Source organism: Salarias fasciatus, chromosome 1 (assembly GCF_902148845.1).
Source record: "Salarias fasciatus chromosome 1, fSalaFa1.1, whole genome shotgun sequence".
NCBI lineage: Eukaryota > Metazoa > Chordata > Actinopteri > Blenniiformes > Blenniidae > Salarias > Salarias fasciatus.
This window is the reverse complement of record NC_043745.1, coordinates 13,559,251-13,584,427: the sequence shown is the minus strand read 5'-3', so window position 1 is coordinate 13,584,427 and position 25,177 is coordinate 13,559,251. Positions and strand designations below refer to the sequence as shown.

At 45.0% G+C, this 25,177-nt stretch overlaps 2 pseudogenes; both read left to right on the top strand.

Moving 5' to 3' along the window:
* Positions 1–94: 94 nt before the first annotated feature.
* On the top strand, positions 95–2,041 carry LOC115386906 (UDP-glucuronosyltransferase 2A3 pseudogene; annotated as a pseudogene).
* An 8,268-nt stretch (positions 2,042–10,309) lies between these two features.
* LOC115386947 (UDP-glucuronosyltransferase 2A3 pseudogene) lies at positions 10,310–11,794 on the top strand (annotated as a pseudogene).
* Positions 11,795–25,177: the final 13,383 nt, after the last annotated feature.

Sequence of the window (25,177 nt, the reverse complement as noted above, 5' to 3'; positions counted from 1 at the left end):
GCGTTTATATGTCCCTGCACGAAGTTCCAGTGAACAAAGTCGAGGAAAAAGATTGAAATTGGACAGAGCTGCATGTGTTCTGCTCTCTGGGAACAAACAAATTACACTGACTGCCAAAACAAAGGTAATGGCATTTTTGTATCAATAGAAAATCTGAAAGCTTGTGTGTGTTTTAAGTTACTATTTAACTAGCATGTGCATTTTTTCAGTTGCAGTGGATTAGATTGGCAGGATGACTGTTTGCTTAAATACAAAGAGCACGTATGGAGGAATCAGTTCTCTTAATGTATATATCAATGTACATAAATAGTTGAGATGATTAAGTTTACAGTTGATGACTTTTGATTCGAGAGAAAAACGTGATATAACCTATATTCGTCATTATGACATCTGTCTCATGTATTATAGAAATAAAGATATGATTGTGCATTTGTAAAATGTTCTTTCTCCTGTCTTCAGGGTGAAAATGCAGTGGCCCTGGCTGTGGCTGAATCTCTGCTGGCTGTGGGCAGCTGCAGCGTCTGGCGGAAAAATACTTGTAGTTCCAGTGGACGGGAGCCACTGGGTGAACATGAAAGTCATTATTGAGGCACTTCATTCAAAGGGTCACCAGATTTTTGTCTTGCGAGCAGCAGACAGTTGGTACGTTAAGGAATCCTCCCCGCTCTATACTTCAATTACTATTAGTACTGAGTCCGGATTTGAAGAAGAATTTCTAACTGAATTTGTGACTCGGTTGCTGGAAATCCAGAGGGGAGAGAAGTCCCTGTGGAAGCGACTGCAACTGGAAATGGAACAAAATGAAAAGGTCTCTGAAATGAATGACATGACAGCCAACATGATTAAACAGATTTTTGAAAGCAAAGAACTGATACAGTCTCTCCAAGATGCCAAGTATGACCTGGTACTGACAGACCCGGTCGTTCCAATAGGTGTCATGCTTGCCCACTACCTCAAGGTGCCTCTTGTTTTGAATGTAAGATGGACTAGTCATGGCGAGGGTCATTTTGCAATTGCACCTTCTCCTCTGTCTTACTGTCCATTAGTCGGAACTGAGCTGTCTGATAAAATGACCTTTTTTGAGAGAGTCCTAAATGTCATTGTTTACGGCTACATGGAATATCAAGCCATCCAGCATGTCATCCCACGTTTTGGTAGATTAGTCACAGAATATCTCGGTCCAGACGCAGACTACTTGTCCTTGTTTCAAGCTGCAGACCTGTGGCTCATGAGAGTGGACTTTGTGCTTGATTTCCCTCGTCCCACTATGCCAAATGTCATTTATATGGGCGGCTTCCAGTGTAAACCTGCAAAGCCTCTGCCGCAGGACTTGGAGGAGTTTGTGCAGAGTTCAGGAGATCATGGAGTCATCATCATGTCTCTGGGGACTTTGATTGGAGAGATTCCCCATGATTTAGCTGATGAGATTGCAGCAGCTTTTGCTAAACTACCACAGAAAGTCATCTGGAGGCATACAGGCCGCACACCAGCGACTCTGGGAAACAACACATTACTGGTCAACTGGATGCCGCAGAATGACCTTTTGGGACATCCTAAGATTAAAGCATTCGTGGCTCATGGAGGCACAAATGGTGTTCAAGAGGCCATTTATCACGGAGTCCCGATAATCGGACTTCCATTGATTTTTGATCAGCGTGATAATCTACTCCGAATTGGAGTACGAGGAGCGGGGAAGATAATGGACATTTTTACCATGAATGAAGACATCTTCTTTCAGGGTGTTCAGGAAGTCCTGACTGAGCCCTCCTACAGGAACAACATGCAGAGACTCTCCAGGCTGCACAGGGATCAGCCAACCAAGCCACTGGATAACGCCATCTTCTGGATAGAGTTTGTCATGAGGCACAAAGGAGCAGCTCACCTGAGAACTGAGTCCTACAGGATGCCCTGGTACTCCTACCACTCTGTAGATGTGGTGGCCTTCTTACTTGGACTTGTGCTGCTTGTTCTTGGCATCTTTTGTGCCATTTTAAAATGCATGTGCTCTGCTTGTCTGAGAACAAAAAGTAAACGAGATTAAGAATAAACATGGCAAAAGGCTTGAAAGGCTTCTACTTCATACTGTAATTTTCTGTTGATGGTTCAAAGACAAACTGCAAATCGCTGAACTGATTCATGTAAAATATAACTGTATAATCTTTCGCAATCTTAGATTCAATCACCACTGGTCACTTTTTGTTTTTAGGCTGATTGTATTAAATTCTCTATATTTCAAAAACCTATTATTTCAACCCACACGTTATTGTGTTTACTCAGTGCTTGATGGCCTTTTGTTATCTTCAACCTATCACAATATACATGGGTCAATCCATTGCCCTCACAAGGAAGCATTGATAAAACTTGATTGCCTGAAAAGAAGTAAAATAAATCTGTGAAATCTGTGAAAATTCCAAAACATGTGACTGCACTTCATGAATTTTTCATTCTTTAACATTTTGAACAGGCTTTCTTTCCTTTATTTCTTTCTATGATTTAGGTGTTACTGTTTTTATTTCACTATATATTGACTTTTGTTTAAATTTTGTAACATGCTTTGTGTTGTTTTTCTGAGATGAAAAGTGCATTTTAAATGAAGATTAATTTGATTTCATTTGATGGATTTATTTGAAGCCACATATTGATGAGTACAGCCTTTCCTTCATTTTGGGGAATGAACATTTATATTCATCTAAGCAAAGTGTGCACTGTCGTGGATTGAACCATCTTCAGATTGGGCTGCTGAGTCCTCATATGCTTGAAAATTTGTGCTGTCTTCAGTTTAGATTGAGTACTTGAAATGCTTTAGATATATTCAAATGAATGAGAGCAAGTGTAAAGCTGGAAGGTTAAAAAGTTGTCTGAGTTTATGGTACAACAAAAAGACACAAAACCCCTTCTGGGTTCAAAACATAATACTTAAAAATACATTTGGTACAGAAATTTCACAACAGTAATGCTGATCCTCTGTGAGATGTGCCCTGACAGACAGAAGAATAAATGACCTGTGACTAAATAAAATAGCATTTAAAAGAAATATGCAGCCTTGTTTGATTTTTTTTCTCTTCCGAAAAGTTTGAGAAGAACACAGGAATCTCATTTCTGCACTATAAAGATCAAGAGTGAATCAGCTCCTGGTTGTGTTGAATTGCAGAACAAAAACGCTGTTTCCCTTTTGCGTTTTTCTGCAAAAAACTAAAAGCTTCTATGGGTGAGAGAGAAGTTGTCAATTTGGTCTTATTATCAAGCTTTTGACAAGAAGCTCAACAAACAGAAAATGTCAAACTCTGCATTCAAAAATAGACTGAAAAAAACAAACGAGTAAAAACAGTTTGGTTGCAAGGAACAACCAGTGTTGGTTGTAAAAAAAACTGCTTTTTCCGGTAAAAACTAACGAAACGTGCTGCTACTGAAAATTTGGCAAAGAAACGTAGTTCCTTTTTCAAACATTACTTCTCCTACGGACAGATCTGACTGTGACACCTGGGGATGGGAATTGTTAAGAATTTAGCGATTCCGATTCCATTGTCGATACTGCTTATCGATATGATTCCTTATGGATTCTCTTATCGATTCTCATTGAGTGAGAAATGAAATAATACAAATGGGTGTTTGCATCAACTCTTTATTATCTTCATCCTGAATAGGAAAAAAAAAATGTCCATGTCATGAAAACTTTGCAAGCTTTGCAAGTTGCCCAAATTTCATATTTTAGTTCCAGCCAAACTCCGGAGTGCTTCTTCCTCGACGCCATGTTGGAAAGCTCAAAACCAAATTACACCGGGCTCACACTGGATGCCTGTGTGTGTGTCTGGTCCGACTCTGCAGCACTATCATTCACACTGCCTCTGTGTTTGCTGTCAGCTGAAGGAGGTTGCCAGATCTCTCCCAAACATAATTTTAAAACCGTCGTACAACCACACAGCAGCCTAAATCTCCAACTCTGTAGAAAATGCATGTTAAAACCAAAAAACTGGATTTGCATAATAAAAAAAAGCACATCACCAAAACATAACAATTTCATCAGCCCACCCGTCGGGTTCAAAAGAACCCTGAAACCCACTCAATCTGGCAACACAGAACCTCAGCTGTTTTGTGCAATTTTGGTGTCCTTTGACTTTGCTACAATGAGTAAGTACAACATCGTTCATTCTTCTAATGCATATAATGATTATATCACATTATTTGTTATATATTCTACCAGAAGAATTGCAAAAAACAATGTTAAGGCAATAATACAACACAGACTATTATTTTTTTAAATAATTGGTTTTGGAACACGTATCTACTTTCCATCTGGCATCCGACTTGCTTGTGTTTAGATTGAAGCGGCAGGGCTCCAACGTCCGGAAAGATAGGATCCTTGCTGAAAGTTTCCAGACCGCAGCTCTGTAGCGGCACCAGAGCCTACTGCAGCTGCACTGTGGCTGCTGTGAGTCCAGCATTTTGCTCCGCGCTTGGTACATCGTCACGCAGACAGCGGAACCAATAAGTGGAATCTTGACGGAGACAGACAAATGATTCCTTGGAAACGAGGCATGAGCCGGTTCTACAAAAGAACCGGTTCTCGATTCCCATCCCCAGTGACACCGCTGCAGCCCTCTCAGCTTTGCGCTTGTGCAATAGACACGGGCTCTCATTCCACACGAAATGTGACACAGACGCTGGTAAATCATGGCAACAATGGAGAAGCCGTCAGCACTGACTTTTGAGGAATAGAGACAGTGGCGATTGCTCTAAGACTGCAAGGGAAGCTTAGCTTCCTCTAAAATGTCAAAAAATAAGTAGTCCAATATTTACTGTTGTGTGTACAATGCATTGACTAAATATGCGCTGCAATGTGTTCATCTTTTGTTCAGAATCAGCTACTTATCACAGGTAACTGACTCGGCTGTTTTGTCACTCATCCTCGCAGCGGCACGGCACTTCAGTCGGACGCCGAGCGTCTACTGACTCAATGGGGAAGCTCGAGTGGGTTGTTCGCTGCAGTGAAACTGGACGGTCATTGGATAAATGCTTAGCTTTGTCCTGCCCATCGGAGGCTTAGCGTCTCTGGGGGTCTATGGGGCAGTGGGCTGGCCCGAATGCTGGGCTTCTGCATGGTGATTGGATGAGCTTTCTGAAGCTTGATTGACAGCAAAATGAGCAAATCAGCGATCTTGAAGTAAAAAGCTGCACCAAAGTTCTTCTCAAGTTTTTCATTCTGTTGTTCTGAGTTGATTCGGAGGCTTTACTGATTCTCAGAGACTTTGTGCTTGTGAAAAACGACTGGCGTTGCGTTTGGCGACTCTTTCAGTTCACTTTGCGGTTTCTGTCTCCAACCAGCAGCTGCAGAGCTTCTCAACCGTCACACTGCGCTCTGGCCTCGCGCAGCAGTTCCAGCTGCTAGCAAGCTGCACACAATGGCAGACAATGTGAATGTTGTCGACCGGATTTTGACGAAGCCATTTGATAGTCTTCCTTACAAAGTGAAAATTCATGTTAAACTGCAGGGCAGATTAACTTTTAAGATTGAGTTGGTGCAAAAGGTGGGAACAAGTAACAGGTCTTTTCAGCTGTCCTGGTATGACAAGGTGAGCTGGCTGACTGGAAGTGCTGTCACCAATAAAATGTACTGTTAAATTACACTTTACAATTGCATTACATATATTATACAATATAATTACATTGCATAATATAATTACATTACAATGTATGCTGAAAATGAGCTTCCCCTCCTTGGAAGACCAGCAGCCGCCACTGGATGGAGGTATTCCTACTACTTCGAACTCGCCCAAAACAAGGGGAGGAATTTGAGTGGAAGATGAACACTGTGCCCTGGCCAGAATCTTTTGTCCACTTCCATTAATACAACTGCCAACCTCACAAAGCATTTAAAAGGAAAACATGCTAACGTGAAGCTTGTAGCTCAAGATCCCCGGGGAAATTATGATGACATGCAAGGTCCAGGCTCAAAAAATCAGCCAAGGCTTCATTTTCATCAGGTATCTAAAAAAGAGTTGGACAAACCTGTCGCTTTGTTCATCGTTGAAGAAATGTTGCCCGTCAATACTGTCGAGCCTCCCACTTTCAGAAATATACTCGACAAGATATGGATAACAGGAGACAAACGCCCCTGGTGAGATCGTAAAACTTTCTCGGGTTATCTGGATGAATGGGATGAAAAAACAGAGAGTGAATTAAAGAAAACGTTTGAGAGTTTGCAGTATGTGTCAACCACGGCGGATATATGGACCAGCCATAACAGGAGCTTTTTGGGGATCACTGTACACTGGATCAATCCACACGACTTCAGTCGTGAGAAAGCTGCCGTCGCATGCAAAAGAATAAAGGGACGAACAAACTTATAGTTTTAAAGGCCCAGAAATGTAACAGATTCACTCAGCGTTTGGCCTTTCACGCAGCATCACCGCCACAGTTACAGACAATGGATCTAACTTTGGTAAATCTTTTAAGATGTATGCACCACCTGAGCCTAACGAGGAGGAGGAGGAAGATGAAGAGCAAGGTGTGGTTTTCACAGATGTGGAAGAGGTGCTTGGGGCCACAGAAGGACAGTTTTCTCTGTGTGCATACTCTTAATTTGATCTTGTGTAATGTTGACAAGTGGCTGTCATCAAACAGTGAGTCAAGTGTGTGCACAGGAGTGCAATGGCAAAGTGTGTTGCCATTTGGATAAAAGCAAGCGGTTCTACCTTGGCATCTGAGATTGTCGATTAAATCTGAGGAAAAAAAAAATAATTGTGCCTACATCAAAAAGGCGGAATTCTTTCCATGACGCCTTGGCCCGTATCAGTGACATTCCGCCCCAAGATCTGAATACACTTTGTACACGACTGGACATCAGAGCACCAACAGAACATGAACATTTATTCCTAAGGAATACCGCAGTGTTTTGAAACCCCTTACAGTGGCACTGGATGTCCTGCAAGAAGAAGATAACTCTTATTATGGTCTGATTATTTGATCAACCCTGTAATTGTACAGGAAAGCCAATTCTTATCTGAAAACTACTAGCCTTGACATATATATATATATATATATATATATATATATATATATATATATATATATATATATGTGTGTGTGTGTGTGTGTGTGTGTGTGTGTGTGTGTGTGTGTGTGTGTATACACACACACACACACATATATGAAGAAATATATTAAAATACAAAGGCATATAATTTTACATATATCAAAATATATCAAAATATAAAGGCATATCATTTTATATACCTCTGCATTTATACTGACATTTCTTCAAAAGTGTTAATTTTGCTAACACTAGTACTGCTGCAGTCTGATGGACAGGTTTTTATGTCTCATTATGTCTCCTGTGATAGAGCAGGTCGTGTCGTGTCGTGTGTCTGAAAACAAGGCTTATGTTTCCTATGTCAATTTCTCCTCGGGTATCCAGACGCGATTCGTGCCTGTGTTGGAGAGCAGGGAAGCGCTATTGGCTGCCTTGACATTCCCAAAATTTAAGGTCAGATGGATGGGGGGAGTGGAGTGAAGAAGGCACCACAGCAAACAAAACATGACCAACGCTGACTTTGAAAAGTGACTCTGTGAAGCCATCAGGCTGTAGCTCCGTCTACAAAGACACAAAAACTTGTAGACAGAGATAGCAGATAGCAGGAGGGATGAGAGGGTCTGCTGACAGAAATGAACATATGTAATCACTCGGGCGCTGCCCCCGCGATTCAGAAACAGGAAAAAAAAAGGCTAAATAACCTCTGGTACTAAATGATAATAGACTGACAATGTATATGCCTCATTTTCTATAAATAATCTGTAAAAAAAAAAAAAAAAAAGACAATCGAAAACATGTGAAGCATGGACCAGGCTCTGGAGGGTGGTCCACTGACGAACCAAACACACGGACAACGTCATGCAACAGCAGCTGCTCGTTTGGGGGCATTGTTGGCTGAAATGAACACTGACCACACAGGCAGAAGAAGAAATCTGGCTCATTTGATTGGTGCGGACCTAAACCGGAAATCTCGCCCCAGATGCCAGCTAGTGGTTAGTGGCTAACGGCTAACCACAAACAATCGTGATTTACAGTCCTTTAACTATCTATCAATGAGCGCCTGTTCTTCCTAAGCACTCCATGTCTGCCCACGAGACAGTTTCTAAATCTTTCTTTGTTAGTCTGCTTCTTCTGACTTGCGTCGTTGGTTTTGTGTATTCTGCTATTCAAATGCACTGAGCTCCACATCATTTCCTCTAGTTCCAGATTGAGACAGGGTGATCCTGGGGGGTCCATGGTTCGTCTGAAAGATCTGGATCTGAGTTCTCGGTGCGTTCAGGCATGCATAAATGTTTAAACATGCAATTAACAAGGCTTGGTTAGCCCAATTTTTTTTAAATATTGAACGAGGGAAAAACTGTTATCATTTTATTTGGTAATTCTCTCACTGACTTGGGACCCCTTCAAAATTATTTGCATGCCAACCAGCCTTGGCGCCACCGTAGACAGCAATTTTAAACTCAATAAACAGGTCAATGCGGTTTTAAAATCGAGCTTTTATCACCTTTGTCTTTTATCAAAGGTAAAACCTTTTTTTATCTTTTAATCTTCTTGAACAAGTCTTGCATGCTTTTATTTCTTCTCGCCTGGACTACTGCAACGTACGGAGCCCCGGACATGACATGGTAAAAAAAAAAAATTAATTGTGGCCACGAATTACTAATTCGTTCCCTCGAAATAATTAAATCGTGCGCACGAATTACTAATTCGTTCCCACGAATTAGTTATATCATTAATATACTGAACAGTTCAGTAAAGTTGGCAGCATATATACAGATACGGACTTTCAGTCTCAATAACTCTTAACAAAATGTCAGTAACATACAAAGGGCACCTGCATCCCATCGTTGTGAGGTGGACGATATGCTACAAGTTAATTTTTATTAAAAATATCTGTCTATCAAGCAGCAGAAACAATATTGATTTCAATCAGCACCCGGTAGTGCTGCGGGCTTCAGGGACCGTCTACAATTTACAAGACGCTGCAACAGTGAAGACAAATACCTTCTCCAATAAATTTGATAGGAGACAAATGAAGGTTGTAGCGATTATGGTGACACTGTAGTAAATCCCAGTGGTGGTATTACGTTTTTTTTGTTGTTGTTTTAGTTGTTGTTGTTTTTTTTTGTTTTGTTTTTTTTTTGCTATTTGTCTTCACTGTTGCTGCAATAAAAGAGGAGATACACAGCAAAGTTGGCCCTGAGGAGGTGGAACTTAGCAGCAGTTCCACCAATCAGTGATTAACAATACGTATGAATGAATGATATGAAATTGAACCAACCAGCCCTTTAATGACTGTAGCGTGGGTGAATTTAAGGTCGTCCACTGCCATCTGGTTTATAGACACACTAGAATTGAAAAATCATGAAGCGTTCCATCTTAGAAATTTACCACCAGACCTACTCATGGTTTTCGGTGCATGCCTTCATTATCTGGTTAATCACTTTCACCCTGCACTCTGAAAGAGGTCTCATTTAACATGCAGTCAAAATAATTGTGCAAAAAATCAGATCTACACAAAAAGTCAGGATTGAGCATCAAGACCTGCAGTGTCAATGTGAGATAACGGTTCTGGTGCCAAATGCAAAATAACAACAAATCGTCTTCTGAAATCACTAAACAGGAAGGATTAATTCAGTCTTGGTTTGCAGTCATTGGTCTTTCACTGGTCTCTGCCAGGTTTACAGCTTTCCCCTCCCTTTTCTCTTTATCACCGAGAGTTTTATATCCCTTCATAAAATTGCAGTGAAAAAAGTCGAGGGCAAAGATTGAAATTTGACAGAGCGGCATGTGTTCTGCTTTCTGCGAAAGAAGAAATACTGAAAAAAAATTACACTGCCAAAACAAAGGTAATGGCATTCTTGAATTAATAGAAAACCTAAAAGCTTGTGTATTTCGAGTTACTATTTAACTAGCATGTGCATTTTTTCAGTTGCAGTGGATTAGATTGGCAGGATGACTGTTTGCTTAAATACAAAGAGCACGTATGGAGAAATCAAAGCTCTTAATGTATATATCAATGTAAATAAATAGTTGAGATGATTAAGTTTACAGTTGATGACTTTTGATTCAAGAGAAAAACGTGATATAACCCAGATTCGTCATTATGACATCTGTCTCATGTATTATAGAAATAAAGATATGATTGTGCATTTGTAAAATGTTCTTTCTCCTGTCTTCAGGGTGAAAATGCAGTGGCCCTGGCTGTGGCTGAATCTCTGCTGGCTGTGGGCAGCTGCAGCATCTGGCGGAAAAATACTTGTAGTTCCAGTGGACGGGAGCCACTGGGTGAACATGAAAGTCATTATTGAGGCACTTCATTCAAAGGGTCACCAGATTTTTGTCTTGCGATCAGCAGACAGTTGGTACATTAAGGAATCCTCCTCGCTCTATACCTCAATTACTGTTAATGCTGAGTCCGTATTTCATGAAGAAACTATTACTGAATTTGTGACTCAGTTGCTGGAAATCCAGAGGGGAGAGAAGTCCCTGTGGAAGCGATTCAAACTGGAAATGGAACAAATTGAAAAGGCTAATGGAATGATTGAGAAAACAACCAAAATGATTAAATTGACTTTTGAAAGCAAAGAACTGATACAGTCTCTCCAAGATGCCAAGTATGACCTGGTACTGACAGACCCAGCTATTCCAACAGGTGTCATGCTTGCCCACTACCTCAAGGTGCCTCTTGTTTTGAATGTAAGATGGACTAGTCATGGCGAGGGTCATTTTGCAATTGCACCGTCTCCTCTGTCTTACTGTCCATTGCTCGGAACTGAGCTGTCTGATAAAATGACCTTTTTTGAGAGAGTCCTAAATGTCATTGTTTACGGCTACACGGAATATCAAATCATCCAATATATCCTCCCACGTTTTGGTAGATTAGTCACAGAATATCTCGGTCCAGACGCAGACTACTTGTCCTTGTTTCAAGCTGCAGACCTGTGGCTCATGAGAGTGGACTTTGTGCTTGATTTCCCTCGTCCCACTATGCCAAATGTCATTTATATGGGCGGCTTCCAGTGTAAACCTGCAAAGCCTCTGCCGCAGGACTTGGAGGAGTTTGTGCAGAGTTCAGGAGATCATGGAGTCATCATCATGTCTCTGGGGACTTTGATTGGAGAGATTCCCCATGATTTAGCAGATGAGATCGCAGCAGCTTTTGCTAAACTACCACAGAAAGTCATCTGGAGACATACAGGCCGCACACCAGCGACTCTGGGAAACAACACACTACTGGTCGACTGGATGCCGCAGAATGACCTTTTGGGACATCCTAAGATTAAAGCATTTGTGGCTCATGGAGGCACAAATGGTGTTCAAGAGGCCATTTATCACGGAGTCCCGATAATCGGACTTCCATTGATTTTTGATCAGCGTGATAATCTACTCCGAATTGGGGTACGAGGAGCGGGGAAGATAATGGACATTTTTACCATGAATGAAGACATCTTCTTTCAGGGTGTTCAGGAAGTCCTGACTGAGCCCTCCTACAGGAACAACATGCAGAGGCTCTCCAGGCTGCACAGGGATCAGCCAACCAAGCCACTGGATAACGCCATCTTCTGGATAGAGTTTGTCATGAGGCACAAAGGAGCAGCTCACCTGAGAACTGAGTCCTACAGGATGCCCTGGTACTCCTACCACTCTGTAGATGTGGTGGTCTTCTTACTTGGACTTGTGCTGCTTGTTCTTGGCATCTTTTGTGCCATTTTAAAATGCATGTGCTCTGCTTGTCTGAGAACAAAAAGTAAACGAGATTAAGAATAAACATGGCAAAGTTTTACTCTTGAACGGATTCAACTTCATACTGTAATTTTATGTAGATGGTTCAAAGACAAATTGCAGATGGACTCTATGCACAACTTCACCACTTCCTGAACTTCAGGAGGCTCTTTGTTTCCTGTCTTTCATGATAGGACGAGCTGATTAATGCAGGTGTCCCTGACCTCTGTAACCACAACTGTAATGGTCAGACACCCCTGCATTAATCAGCTCGTCCTATCATGAAAGGCACGAAGCAAAGAGCCTCCTGAAGCCCAGGAAGTGGTTGAGTTGTGCGTGGAGCCCATAGCTGAACTGATTCTTGTAAAATAAAAACTGTACAATCTTTCACAATTTTGGATTCTATCACCACTGGTCACTACACACTTTATTTTTTGGCTGACTGTATTTATTTCTCTACATTTCCAATACCTATTTTTCCAACCCACACATTAATGTGTTTACTCAGTGCTTGTTGGTTTTTGTTATCTGTAAGCTATCACAATCTATGCAGGTCAATCCATTGCCCTCACAAGGAAGTGCTGATAAAACTTGATTATCTAAGAAGGAGTAAAATAAAGTCATCCTTCAAAATTCTAAAACATGTGGCTACAATTCATGAATTTTTCATCCTTTGACCTTTTGAACATGCTTCCTTTCCTTTATTTCTTTCTATTATTTAGCTAGGCTGATTTGCACGAATCAACAAATTTACTAACACCAGTGTATTGAGATATTTATGTCTCCCAAATGTATGTGGTGAAAGTGGGAGTGTGTGTATTTGTATATGTGTGTATTTGTGTGTGTGCGTGTGTGTGCGTGTGTGTGCGTGTGTGTGTGTGTGTGTGTGTGTGTGTGTGTGTGTGTGTGTGTGTGTGTGTGTGTGATTTCGGCAAAGGTGTGGCTGTTTTCATTTCACTTCATACTGATTTTTGTTTAAAGACACACACTGTGTTGGTTTTCTGAAATGAAAAGCACATTATAAAGAAAGATTGATTTGAGTGATATATTTTAAACCACATATTGATGAGTGTGTGGAGGTCGCACAAGGAGGAGACGGACGAGGGAGTAGAGTTGGGTGGAGTTTATTGTACACACACGAATGACGGCTGTCATTCCGGGAAGCACCACATTGACAGATTGTTTCCGCCTTTTTAACCGCCATCGTCAGTGCACCATACCCCCTCACATGACTAAACCCCACCCCTTCTACCACGAGGAAAGCTCTCTCCCAGCAGACACCACAAGTACTATCTTTCCTCCATGTTGGCCACAATGAACATTCATATTCTCATCTCATCCAAGCAAAGTGAGCACTGGTGTGGATTTAAACATATTCAGTTTCACACATACAGATTGGACTGAAATCCCAGGGCTGCTGTTGACAGGTGGACAGTTATTTTCCTGCACACCCAGTTGGTTGCATGGAAGAATAGTGCATTGAAATGTATTGTGGGACGCCCCAACCCCCGGTTGACGAAGGCGCTCGTCTTGGGCTCATCTATGATGTACCAGAAGGGCCAGTTCCATTGTCTTGGGGTTGTGCGTGTCCTCCCCCTGCTTCATTTGTCACTGGTTGGCAGTTTTTTATGATTACATACACAACGAGACCCAACCAGGTGAAAAAGAGGAGGGCAATGCCGATGACCTGGGGTGCAGACGAGTAAAAAAAACACTTTAGGAAAACAGCATGGATAAAAAAACAACTTAATGTATTAAGAATTATGTAAAAACAACTCTATTTACAATTTCCAAAAGACAATGGCAATTCTGTATGGTACACACTCTCATAGGCAAGTGTTCAGTTCTCCTACATAAACTTCAGTCAACAAAAAAAAAAATAAAACTCACCTGAGACGTGACAACGTGCCATTGCGAGCGGAGCATGAGTTCTTCCTTGGTAACATTTACTTTACTAAATGGTTCACACCACTTCTGAGGAGCTGCTTTATCCAGCTGAACAAATCTGCCCTCCCAGTCTGTCATCGCACAGGCAAAGTATCGGCCATCCAGGAAGAGCAAAATGAGCCACACGATCGCAGGAACAAAGCTGGAGAGGATAAAAGTTTCACATCTGCATCCTTGAATGATCAGCATCAAGGTGAAGGCCATGCCGGCAGGAATGAAGAAGAATGCTGAGGAAAACACTCCGTTCCATGTAGGGTGGCAAGGACACTCAAACTCCAGCTCCACCAGCTTCTCCAGTGCAATGAGGATGAAGCCAAAAGCCACATTTGATGCTATAGAACTCTTTTTAAATGCATTATTCAGCGACTGAAACCACCTTTGTCTCTCTGCCATACTGTTTTAATGCAAAAAAACAGCAAATCGTCTTCTAAATTCACTAAATAGGAAGGATTAATTCAGTCTTGGTTTGCAGTCATTGGTCTTGCAATGCACTCTGCAAGGCTTAAAGCTTTCCCCTCCCTTTTATAACCGAGGTGTTTATCTACAAGGGTATTTGCGCAGGATCCTGCTGGAACAGGATTCGGTGTTGTGCCTGCCTGCCGACATCTGCTTGCCAGAAACTGAAACTATGAGACGCCAGACTGTCTTCTACGGCACAGTACTTCTTGATAATGAAAAGATGCTATATGAAAGCTTGGATTTCTTCGCATTACAGTCTGTTAGATGTGATGAAGGATTTGATTCAGGTTCAGGTTCGAAATTTAAAATGTTATGCCTAAATGTCAAAACATATGTCCGAAGCTCATTTATTTACATTAAACAGGGGATACTTTATTCCATACAGATTCATGTCAAAAATCCTGAACTCTCCCTTGAACAGGAGGGTGCAGACCATAGATTTACATAGAAAGGCCTTTCTATCAAATCCAATCAAACCCCGCCTCTGACAGAAAATTGTTGCATCTGAGACTATTCATGAAGAGAGTAAGCAAAGGGCTAATGAAGCATGTCTAAAAGACAGTTGAATTTACAGTCATTTTTTAAAAAGAAGGAAGGGGTACGCGATGATGACTCAAAACGAGTCCGAATAACACCAGCATGTGACGCCGAGACGGACAAGGGCAGTTGCAGTGGTCATGTTGACCGACTGCCGCAGGAGTTACTGCGCCTTGTTGTGAAATGGTAATACACACAATTGAAGTTGGTCCGTCTCCTGTCTCATTCTTATAAAGTTATATTACGCGGATATAACACGGACCATATCTCTGGTGAAGTGGGTATTCTTTCTCCGGCGTATGTTCTGTGCAGCAGATAGCCCTATGATAATAATGATAATAATAATAATAATAATAATAATGATAGTAAATAATTGTCAGAACATTTATACCATGGTTTCTATTTGAAATTTCTGCTTGTAATTCCCACAGTATGGTACGTGGGCATTTGCATGGTGTATTCAGCACTGTTTTCTGTATGTGTTCTGGGACCAGTATCTGGATTGACATTCCCACGCTGTCATGTGCACTATGTGTTCCTGTACCTTATGATTTACAAATTAAGCACTTTATACAACCCAGTCTCATTGCAGTCTGTGATATGAGTCACATAATCGTGTCCAGAAGGGCGTATTACACACTGTTTTAGTGCCTCAAACGACAAGTTAAATCACTGCGACTAAAAACATGCACAGGCAAAAAAAAAAAAAAACAACAGCAAAGTTATTTTATTCTGCTCAAAACACCTGAGGGAAAAATTATCTAAACAAATAGTGACCCTAGATGGTGTTGCTTTAACCCCCAGTAACACTGTGAGGAACCTGGGAGTGATCTTTGACCAAGGCTTATCCTTTAACTCCCACATTAAACAGGTCTGCAGGACCTCCTTCTTTCACCTGAGTAATATTTCTAAAACCAGGAACATGCTGACTCAAAGCGATGCTGAGAAATTAATCCATGCATTTGTTACCTCCAGAGTAGACTACTGTAATTCCTTGTTATCAGGGGGACCCGATAACTGCCTAAAAAGTTTCCAGCTCGTTCAAAATGCTGCAGCAAGAGTTCTCACAAGAACCAGTAGGAGAGATCATATCACCCCTATATTAGCTTCACTGGCTTCCTGTTAAATCTAGAATAGAATTCAAAATCCTCCTCTTAACCTATAAAGCCCTGAACAACCAGGCCCCATCATATCTTAAAGGAATACTCCACCCAAAAAACGATTTGACCTCATTTTCTACTCACCCTCATGCTGAGAAACACTCTGGAGAACTTTTTTGACGTTTCAAATGCAGTTGGAGATGTTTGGGGATTTTCGTTGTCAACAAACAGGGACCGACAGAGCCCGACAGAAAAAATGGTCCATAAAATCCACAAAACGTTCCCATTTTCCTTCATACTGCTCGTCCGCTGTAATCCAAGTGTCCTGAGCGCGTAACGTCCATAATTAATTCTTAACGAGGTCATTTAGTACATTTTAAGAGCCCAAACAGGGCACTCTCATACAGCTCCATTGCATGTCTGCGCGCGCACCCTGAACTACGGAAGCCGCGGCAGACCAAGCCAGACGCTTGCGCGCTTTCAGCGACTACTTTTCTAAATTGCAAGCGTAGAAGAAGAAGTTCCGCTGTTTATATTCTGCTGTGAGTGACCGAGCTGTGGACAATCACAAAAGTGATTGGCTACTGTTTTAAAGCTTTGAATTCAGTGTCCTGCTGAAAGGGCACAAGCGTGTTGCTTGGTCTGCCGCGGCTTCCGTAGTTCAGGGTGCGCATATTTTCTTTTCTTTTTTTGACTCATGAGATAATGCTGATAAAGTCCTTTTTTTCTTCGTGGTGGCACTTTTCTGTGGGCTTTGAGTGGATTCAGGTCGTTTGATGGCTGCTGAAGAATCCATTTGTATCCCAGCCAGGGTTGGGTGGGGTTGAAATTCAGCCCGGGAGCTGTGTTTGGAGACTCGTTTTATCCGATTGTATGAAGAGCCGGGGAGGGGGGATGCTTGTGCTTTGATTCACAGACCGGGAGCAAATATATAACATACCGGGAGAGCGGACAAATAGAACTACAAATGAACTTTCTTCTGTTGATTCTTGGTTTGTCAGCAAGTGAGCAGCGGCGTATTTGCGCACTCGCGATTCATTTGAAGTGTGGACGGAGTGGTGTGGGTCTCCTCTCTGCTCTGACTGCAGCAGGGAGCGCTGCGTGACACTGGCCGCCTGTGAGTGCTTTGGGACGGGGGAGGGGCTTACTGTTCTGTAAGGTGGTGTTGAGAAAATGAGTTGTGGATTGATTGTACAAATCTGTGAACCCATGTCCACCTCAATGAAAATAAAAAGATCTCTCCCCCTCTCTCTCTCTGGGATTGATGGTCGATTCCACTGTGGGAGACTGAAGTTAGAACACCAAAACCCTGGACGAAGAGGGCTGTCTCTTAGGTGGACTAGAGCTGTGATTGACGGATCACATACAGAACATCAATCGCGGCTGATCTTTAAAATAATGAGACAGCCTGGGCTCAATGGGTGATATCAGTTCTAATTGGGCATCAAACAATACAGCTGCTCCATTGATTGATTGAGGTAACCTGGACCCAGTGGGTGCAAGCAGTCTACTTAACCCCGGGCTCCTACTATGTGGAACCGGCTTCGGATCCTGCTCCTTTCTCTCGTTTCAGTGTAATTTCATTCTATTACTATGTGTCACTGATGATTGTTCTCTTGTAGCCTATGTACTCTAACACGCCAGATGGACAGTTTCATTTGTCCGCCACGGAAATATTTCACAAGTCCATCTGGGTAGCCGCTCTTCCAATTTGATTTCAGAGGCGGGACCTTCAAAACAATCAGTAGTTGGCCATTGGATGACCGTTCGAACCAAAGAAGAAGACGATTGGACGACCGTTCTGATTGACACGCGACACACTCACCACAGACCAATCCACATCAAGCCACAGTGTGACATAGCTTATGCGCGCTGCTGCTGAGAAGCAGCAGACATCGTTTCCTGACAAAAAGGCTTGAAGTGATGTTCTGTGCTCCTCTTTCAAAGAAGAAACTGAGTCGCTTTCTTATAAAACTGCAGATATTGCCGTGTCCACGGAGATCGCTCCGCATGCTCCCATTGTTTTCGAACTTTTTCGAGCTTCCCGCTGTCGTCACATCTTTCGTCATGTCCGCTTCTCCCGCAGCTCCCGCCTCTTTTCCCTGATTGGGCCGGTGAAATTTTAACTGAGTGAAACCATTGGGCTATGGAGCGCTACAAGATGGGATCTGCAGGATTTAGGAACTGAATCAGGCAGGCCCATCTGCTATGCAAGGTTATATGTACTCTGTGTTTATATATGAATTGTATGTACATACAAGAAACTGTCTGTCCCATATCCTTCTCTTTCTGTACCCTAACTCCAACCGCAACAGTAGAAAGCCGCCACCTCTGAGCCTGGTTCTGCAAAGGTTTCTTCCTGTTAAAGGAAGTTTTTCCTTTCCAGTCGCTTATGCTTGCTCATGTGGATCTGTTGGGTTTACGCTGTAAAAGTGTCTAGAAATGACTATGTTATAAGCTGAATTGAATTGAAATTAAACTGAACAAATCATCACCTGAATTCACTAAACAGGAAGGATTAATTCAGTCTTGGTTTGCCGTCAATGGTCATTCATTGATTTTCTGCAATATTTACAGCTCACTCCACCCTTTTCTCTTTATCTGTTACGGGTGGGGTCGGAGGCTCAGGCGCAGACGACACGGGAGAACAGATGGCGGGTACAAAAAGGATTTATTTGAACAAAGGTGAGCCCAAAAGCTGAGCCGGGCCAAGCTGAGTATGGGATGACTCTCGGCAATTTTCTTTCCAAGGTTGGTTCCGAGTCCGGAGGAACTAGGAGCAGGCAGGCGGCAGGAGCGGCAGGCGGAGCGGATCCCCAGATGTAGCAGAGGTTAAGATCCAGCGCCGATTCCAGCCAAGGACGCCACTTAAATAGGGACGAGAGCAGCTGACCCTCATCTGGCTGATGAGCTGGAACCACGCCTCCGAAAACCCGCTCCAGTGCCGCCCACCTGAAAAACAAACAAACGGCCTCCCTACGAGGAGGCCGGGGGGCTGGCCATGACAGTACCCCCCCTCCTACGTGTGCCTCCAGGCACACGCACCAATCGCCCAGGATGGCGGCGATGAAACTCCCGGACGAGACTGGGGTCCATAATGCAGCCCCGGGGGACCCAGGAACGCTCCTCAGGGCCGTAACCCTCCCAGTCCACCAGGTACTGAACCCCTCGACCCCGGCGGCGCACATCCAGAAGCCGCCGCACTGTATAAACCAGGCCGCCATCCAACATCCTGGGCGGAGGCGGGGCACGGACAGGGGGGACCAGGTCACTCTCGGCCACCGGCTTGATCTGAGAGACGTGGAAAGTGGGGTGGATGCGCATGGACGAGGGAAGCTTGAGACGCACCGCGCAGGGATTGATGATCCTCTCCACTTCGAACGGTCCCACAAAGCGAGGGGCCAGCTTCCGGGATTCAACCCGAAGGGGCAGGTCCTTGGCCCTCAACCAGACCCTCTGTCCAGGGGAATAGGTGGGAGCGGCAGTCCACTTGCGGTTGGCCTGCTGCTCCATTCTGTGGGAAGACCTGAGCTGGGCGGTCCGCGCCCTCTTCCAGACCCGTTCACATCTCCTCATCGCAGCTTGAACGGAAGGAACCGCCAACTCCTGTTCCTGGGATGGAAACAGAGGGGGCTGGTACCCCAGGGAGCACTGAAATGGGGACAAGCCCGAGGAGGAGCTAACCAGCGAGTTATGCGCGTATTCCACCCACGGCAGGTGAGTGCTCCAGGCCGCAGGATCCTCCGCAGTAACACACCGGAGCAGGGCCTCCATCTCTTGATTTAGGCGCTCTGTCTGACCATTAGACTGGGGATGGAAACCAGAAGACAGGCTCACCTTGGCTCCCAACGCCGAACAAAATGCCCTCCAAACCTCCGATGTGAACTGTGGTCCCCGGTCGGACACGATATCCACAGGGATGCCATGAATGCGGAACACTTCAGTGACGAGCAGGTCTGCTGTCTCCTTGGCCGATGGCAGCTTACAGAGGGCGACAAAGTGGGCAGCCTTGGAAAACCTGTCCACAATAGAGAGGATTGCGGTTTTACCGTTGGAGGGAGGCAGGCCAGTGACGAAGTCCAGTGCAATATGGGACCACGGCCGACTGGGCACTGGCAAGGGTTGAAGGAGGCCAGAACAGGGCCGAGTGGATGTCTTATTCCGGGCGCAGACAACGCAGGCCGCCACAAACTCCCGCGTGTCCTTGTCCATCGATGGCCACCAAAACCTCTGTCGTAGAACTCCCAACGTGCGGGTGACTCCAGGGTGGCAGAAAAGCTGGGAAGAGTGTCCCCACTGCAGGACCTGAGAGCGGACAGAGCTGGGCACAAACAGGCATTTAGCGGGGCCGTTACCTGGACCTGGCTCGTGCAGTTGAGCTTGTTGCACTAGGGATTCCACCTCCCATGTGAGAGATCCGACAGTGCAGGACTGGGGAAGGATGGAACCCGGTTCTGATGGGGAGTCCTCAGTGGCAAATTGGCGTGACAGAGCATCTGGCTTGATGTTACGCGACCCCGGGCGGTAGGTCAAGGTGAAGTTGAAACGCCCAAAAAACAGAGTCCAACGGGCCTGACGGGAGTTCAGACGTTTAGCAGAGCGCACATACTCAAGGTTCTTGTGATCAGTCCACACTATGAATGGCTGCTCAGCTCCCTCCAGCCAGTGCCTCCACTCCTCCAACGCCAGCTTGACCGCCAGAAGCTCTCGGTTGCCGATGTCATAATTGCGTTCTGCTGGTGAGAGGCGGCGAGAAAAAAAGGCACAGGGGTGCAGCTTGTTGTCCGAGGTGGGGCGTTGGGACAGAATGGCTCCCACACCGGTCTCCGAGGCGTCTACCTCCACCACAAACTGGAGACTGGGATCAGGCTGAATTAGTATGGGAGCTGTAGTGAATCGCACCTTGAGTTCCTGGAAGGCCTTCGCGGCCTCTGGGGACCAAACAAACGGACGAATGGTCGACGTGAGAGCAGTGAGGGGTGCGGCCACCTTACTGTAGTTCCTGATGAACTGGCGGTAGAAGTTGGCAAAACCCAGGAACCGTTGAAGCTGCTTCCGATTCTCCGGCTCAGGCCACTCCTGTACCGCCGCCAGCTTAGCTGGATCCATGCGAGTCTCTCCCTGTGAGATGATGAAACCCAAGAAGGACACAGTGGACTGATGGAACTCACACTTCTCGGCCTTCACATACAGGTGGTTCTTCAGGAGTCTCTCCAGGACCAGACGGACATGCTGGATGTGTTCCTCAGTACTGCGGGAGTAGATCAGGACATCGTCAAGGTACACAAAAACGAAGCGGTCAATGAAGTCTCGGAGCACATCATTCATGAGGTTCTGAAAAACTGCAGGAGCGTTAGTGAGTCCAAATGGCATAACCAAGTACTCAAAATGGCCCAGTGGAGTGTTGAACGCGGTCTTCCACTCATCGCCCTCACGAATGCGGACCAGGTGATAGGCGTTGCGGAGATCCAGTTTCGTGAACACCGTGGCGCCGTGCAGGGGAAGGAAGGCCGAGCTAAGCAAGGGCAGCGGGTAGCGGTTCTTTACGGTGATGTCATTTAGACCTCTGAAATCAATGCAGGGTCTCAGAGAGCCGTCCTTCTTGCCGACGAAGAAAAACCCCGCTGCCACCGGAGAAGAAGAGGGACGAATGGTTCCAGCCGCCAGGGACTCCTGAATGTAGGTCTCCATGGCGGCGCGCTCAGGCCGGGTCAAATTGTACAGCCGGCTGCGGGGCAATGTGGCTCCTGGAAGAAGATCAATGGGACAGTCGTAAGGTCGGTGTGGTGGCAGAGAGAGGGCCTTGCTCTTACTGAACACTTGGACCAGGTCGTGGTACGCCTCAGGGACTGCTGACAGATCTACCGGTTCTGGCGGGGAGGAATGCAGAGAGACATGTGGAGTGAGTGCAGAACGTAAACAGTTACTTAAACAAAATGGGCTCCAGGAATCAATCTCCTCCTTAATCCAGTCAATGCGGGGGTTGTGTTTACGCAGCCACGGGAAACCCAGCACCAGCGGGGGCTGCGAGTGGTCAATGAGATGGAAGGTCAGAGTCTCATGATGATTTCCAGAGAGCACCAAATCCACCGGACAGGTCTTGTGACTGACCTGAGCCAGATGGAGCCCATTTAGTGACCTCACAGCTAGCTCAGACTCCAGCGGAACACAGGGAATGTCCAGCTGGCGAGCTAGCTGGATGTCCATGAAACTCTCCTCTGCACCTGAATCCACCAGAGCAGCAACAGGAACAGACTGGGTGAGATAACAGAGAGTGCCGGTTACCTGAAATCGTTGAGGGGTCATGAGGGAAGTTCGGCTCACCCGCAGCCCCGCATCTACAGGGGAGCCTGATCTTTTAGCGGCCGCTTGGGGCACTCGGCGACATAATGTCCAGAGCCGCCGCAGTAGAGACAGGCGTTCGTGGCCCGGCGCTGCCTCCTCCTCTCCTGCGAGGAGAGCTGGATCCGGCCGATCTGCATGGGCTCTGGCTCCGAAGCCGAGACCGTCGCCCCCGTTCCCGCTGGCTGATTCGGCGCCGAAACTACGGAAGCCGGGACGCGGCTCGCTCGCACCCGACGGCGTTCTCTGATGCGGTTGTCCAAGCTGGTGCACAAAAAAATCAAGCTGTCCAAATCGGGAGGTCGCTCTCGGGTGGCCAGTTCGTCCTGCAAGTCATCCTGCAGGCCTCGTAAGAACGCGCACTGGAGAGCGCTGCTGTTCCATCCACTCCCCGCGGCTAGAGTCCGGAACTCGATGGCGTACTTGGCCACACTGCGGCTTCCTTGGCGGATAATCATGAGCCTGTCCCCCGCGTCTCTGCCCTTCACCGGGTGGTCAAAATTCCTCTTCATCTCCTCCGTGAAGGCTTGATAAGTCCGACAAGCCGGCGACTGATTCTCCCACAATGCCGTTCCCCACGCCCTTGCCGGGCCGGAGAGGAGCCCGATTAGGTAAGCGATGCGGGACCGGTCGGAGGGATAAGATAGCGGCTGCAGCTCAAACACGAGAGAAACCTGCGTGAGGAAGGCCTGGCAGGAACCAAGGTCTCCAGCGTACCGCTCCGGTGTGGGCGCATTCGGCTCCCGGAATGGAGCCATCATCTGCAGAGCCGGAGCCGGGACCGGGGCGGGGGGAGGAGCCACCGCGGAGACCGCTGATGAGGCAGCCAGGTGTTCGGCGATCCCAGCAACCTGCTCGGACAAACGGGAGACCTGGCCAAACATTGTTCCCAGTACTTTGTCGTGTTCGGCCAGCTTCTTCGCCACAGACTGCGGAGCCGAAGGTACCTGGTCTCTCCCGGGGTTGCCGTCTGCTGAGCTCATCTTGGCTGGATCTTACTGTTACGGGTGGGGTCGGAGGCTCAGGCGCAGACGACACGGGAGAACAGATGGCGGGTACAAAAAGGATTTATTTGAACAAAGGTGAGCCCAAAAGCTGAGCCGGGCCAAGCTGAGTACGGGATGACTCTCGGCAATTTTCTTTCCAAGGTTGGTTCCGAGTCCGGAGGAACTAGGAGCAGGCAGGCGGCAGGAGCGGCAGGCGGAGCGGATCCCCAGATGTAGCAGAGGTTAAGATCCAGCGCCGATTCCAGCCAAGGACGCCACTTAAATAGGGACGAGAGCAGCTGACCCTCATCTGGCTGATGAGCTGGAACCACGCCTCCGAAAACCCGCTCCAGTGCCGCCCACCTGAAAAACAAACAAACGGCCTCCCTACGAGGAGGCCGGGGGGCTGGCCATGACATTATCACTGAGAGATTTATATATCCCTGCATAAAGTTGCAGCGAACAAAGCCGAGGGCAAAGATTGAAACTGTATAGAGTGGCATGTGTTCTGCTCTCTGGGAAAGAACAAACACCGAAAAACAAATTACACTCACTGCCAAAACAAAGGTAATGGCATTTTTGAAACAATGGAAAACCCAAAAGCTTTGTTTCCAAGTTACTTTTTATCCAGCCTGTTTTTTAGTTTCAGTAAATTAAATCATTGGTAGAATGGCTGTTTGCTTAAAGGAGGATGTATAGACCAGTGTACAAAAACAGCTGAGATGATTAATCTTACAGTTGATGACTTGTGATTCAAGAGAAAAAAGTGAAATAACCTGTGGCCATCATTATGACATCTGTCTTACTGCCTTAAGTATTACTGGTTCCTACAGGGACAACATGCAGAGACTCTCCAGGCTGCACAGGGATCAGCCAACCAAGCCACTAGATAACGCCATCTTCTGGATAGAGTTTGTCATGAGACACAAAGGTGCAGCTCACCTGAGTACAAATATTGAGATATTTAAAACAACATACTGATGAGTACAATCTTTCCTCCATGTTGTGTAGAAGGAACATTCATTTTCCCATCTCACCCAAGCAAAGTGTGCACTGGCGTGGATTTAAACATTTTCAGTTTCACACATACAGATTAGACTGAAATACCATGGCTGCTGAGTCCTCATTTGTTTGAATATTTGTGTTTATGGTCTTCATATTCTTTATATGCCGTAATTACAATTAAAATCATCCTGTATTTCGAAGTAATAGATTAACTGGTTTTTTTTTTTGATAAATATAAAGGTCTCCCTGACCAGTCCTCACAAACTCCAATATTTTGCTATGCATATGCCTAAAATGACAAAGTAACATTAAAAAAAAGAAAATGCAATTTATTTGAACCAATCTGGCAATGAAAGACACAGAAGTGACACACTAACAACTCTATTTACACTGAATCAAGTTTGTCATTTCGTGGTGATGTGACGGCTGATTGTCAATAACTGTGTCGACATGCTGTAAAAAGATAGAGATAACTCTTCAAAGGTGACATGTGAAGTTCTGAACAAACCCACCCACAAAACAATACAAGGCCTTCCACAAATGTCAATGCTTAATGGGTTTAATTTACATATGGGGAAAGTTACAAATCACAGCAAAGTCGGAAAGAAACTGCTGCTGTTAAAAATACAACATTATGATGGTTAAGTCCACAACAACCTCAGTTTTGCCAAATGTAAATTAAAAATAATTTCACTTGTAATTCTAATTACCATGAATTTCAACAAGATATTAACATTTCAAAAAGTTGCTTGCTAAAAAAAAAAAAAAAACAAACAAAAAAAACTGCTTAACATATTTTACAATTCATCTAGCCATAATAAAAAGAACTCAGTTTCCAAGATGAAGGGGTTGTAAGAACTGTTCAAAACTAACATGCGTCTCAGATGTGACTATATGCAGAATCCCTGAGGGTTTTACTCAAATAAATAATTCCTTTAATTACAAGAAAATAATGCTGCAAGTTATTGCTGAAGAATCTGTGTCTACATCCTACCAACTGTAGCAGACTGTCTCCATGATACATATTATCAACAGAGTCTCAGATC